Below are 2,928 nucleotides of genomic sequence, written 5' to 3'. Positions count from 1 at the left end.
TTTTTATTCAAATTATGTTTCAGTTGTATCATTATTGCTGTTTCACCTGCTGTTGATATGGTACTTGATCCTATCACTTTTGTGGTATTGTCGCTTCAAACTATAGTTTAAGCTGTCCTATCTTAAGTGACATCTATCTATTTATGCTACTTATGTATGTCTCTTGTATTTTGTTGTCTTAGTAGCCCGTCTGAAATTTTATTTTTAAAAATTTTATCAAGTTTGTAAACAGTTATTTTCATTTTAAGTAAAGCTGTTGGCTTTCTCTTCTTTATGGGAAAAAAAAAAAAAAAAAACATTGAGAACCCCAAAAAAATATTTCTCGGGCAAGTGGGATTATGGGAAGCTCCTCTTTAATCTTTTCATCTCCACTCTCAGCAACTTTGCCCTTTGCACGTTGTTACAAAAAAAAAAAAAAAAAAAATAGCTTTTTGCACCTACTTCATTAGCTATTTCAGCCATAATTAGCCATGCAGTTGAGCCCCCTTGCATCGCTTAATGATACTTCTAGGTTCTTTCCCTGTCAACCTTGAAATTCTCAGCCAAATGGATCTCCTCCCGCAAGTCGTTATCTGCCAATAGTAAATTAATCAGAGGATAAGCCGCTAGTGCCTGAACTATTTGACCAATTTCTATCAAGCCAAAATGGCGCTTCTCAAAAACCAGAGAATTGAAGGAGGCTGCACTTTGGATGCACAAGAATTGAATGGGAGCGCTACTTAACATCATTTCCTAACCAAAATTACCTGCATTAAGAGCACAAGCAACCAATCTTATGGCCAAAGCAGTCCACATGGGTCTCATGGATCGTATATAATTAAACATCAAATCTGCTACCATCTACAAACTAAGCACAAGAACATATTACTGTACCCAGCAGTTCTATCTATATGTAACATCCCTAGCAAAAATACAGGCCCGTATCCCATGCTAATACGAGTAGAATTTCGCATAACATCCACAGCAAAGCTTTTTCTTTCCATTACAAAAGGTATCTGAGATACGCTTCTGTTCACAAGCAGGCAGCGAGGCTTTTAACTAATTTCTCCTTAAAATTCAAACATAGGAGGCAAGAACTTGGCATGAAGCTAGCATCTTGCATTAGTGTTGAATCCCCATATTTCCATATTTGCACACTGAGATTTGGGGAGGTGTTAAGCAGCAAGAAAGGAAGCTAGGAATATATATCAAAGTTCATTCTTGAGCAAAAACTTGCAAGCAAACCAGTTCATATAATTGGCCTCTAAGAAACTCATTCCAGGAAAAGGGCAGGTTATTTGTTTACTCCAAACTTAACTTCCAAAAGCCACAGGCATCAAATAATGACTTCTAACTTCTCAAGGTACGTTGGGTCTCATACATTGAGAATAGAGAAAGCAATGAGAAAATAGGAAGAGCTAAAACGACAAGGATTAACTCATCACGTGGTTTTATACTGGTTAATGTCACCCATATGCCTTCCCAAAACTTTTATGCATCTGATGCTGGAACTTGCTATAATCATCATTAGGCCTTGGAGCTAAATAGTTCTCGCCACAGTATGGTATTTTGCTTCTTCAAGCTAAGATGTGAAAAGGGAAAATAATCAACAAAACAAAAAATCAAGTGTTTTGAAATCTAGGGTTTTTATAGGTGGCGAGTCAATGGGATTAGGTGGAGAAGCCAGCATGTTGGGCCTCTATGGCAGCGGCATGGGGCTGCGCATGGGGGGGGGGGGGGGGGTGAGAGGGGCGCGGCACAAGGAAGGGTGTGAGTGAGGCCTCAAGTCTAGCAGTAAATTGCATGAAGGAAAAGTGAGGGCAGGCACCCATGGGTGCGGAAAACCCATGTATCTGTATGGGGCGGACAATTTGTGGCTAGGGAGACGAGCAGGGCAAAAAGCTGGGGCATGGGGCCCCAGAGGTGGGGCCTCTAGTGTTGTGGACGCGACCAGCGAATCCGAGCTAGTCCTAGACGAGGGAGGAGGTGGGGAATCGGTTGGATTAGAAGGCGATGAAAGCGGGGAACCCACAAGTCGTCAAACTTGACGGATCATATGCTTGGAGCGGCATCAAACTCATGCGGGGATGCCGTTGTTGTGGAGGGCCAGACCGTCGTGAAAGAGAATTAGGTGTCGCAATTGTGTTGGATCATAAGCAGATAGGTCCGTATAGTCTGACTAAAAAAAATTAAAATTTAAATTTGATCTATTTATTAAATAAAAATTTAAAATCTGAATTTGCACTATCTAATAAATAAATTATCTGATTCGACCTATTTAATCTGTATAATAAATATGTCAAATCAAATCAAATCAAATCAATTTATTAATTTAATTCTTTGGTTTAACCTTAACAAACAAATCAGATAAAATAGTATGCGCAAAAAGCAAATAATATATTTATATAGCTTCTATCCAAAAAAAAAAAAACAAACAACAAAAAATAATTTTAGAGAAATTTAATGGTGTAGTTAAGAAACAAAAAATAATTATAGAATTTTTTTAAAAAATATATATTTTTTAAAGAAAATTTTTTTAATCCTCAACCACCACCACCAGTGATTAGACCATTAAGCTTAGAGCTTAAGAGGAATGCACTATTGGTGGTGGCATTGAAGGGTTTTGTGGAGGGACTGGGGAAAGACAATTGGGGAGAGGAGTGAGGGAGATAGATATAAAGCGAGGGTGAGGAAGATATGGTGACAATGGAGAGAGTGAAGCCAAGATCCACGACGACAAAAAGGGCAAGGAAGCAGCCTTTGAGAGAGGGGAGAAGAGCAACTGACTTGGAGATGGAGAAGATCTGACTCATTTGAGGCTTTCGTTCCCACAAGCAGTGATGGGGATGGCCACAATACCAACAACATTTTATTTGAGAACCCCTTCGTCTGCACGAGCATCGGCGGCAAGCTTTGAGGGCATCCTCTCATTGGGCCAATGGCCCCTGG

Source organism: Elaeis guineensis, chromosome 13 (genome assembly GCF_000442705.2).
Source record: "Elaeis guineensis isolate ETL-2024a chromosome 13, EG11, whole genome shotgun sequence".
Taxonomy (NCBI): domain Eukaryota; kingdom Viridiplantae; phylum Streptophyta; class Magnoliopsida; order Arecales; family Arecaceae; genus Elaeis; species Elaeis guineensis.
The sequence above is the reverse complement of the archived record's forward strand: the minus strand, read 5'-3'. Positions refer to the sequence as shown.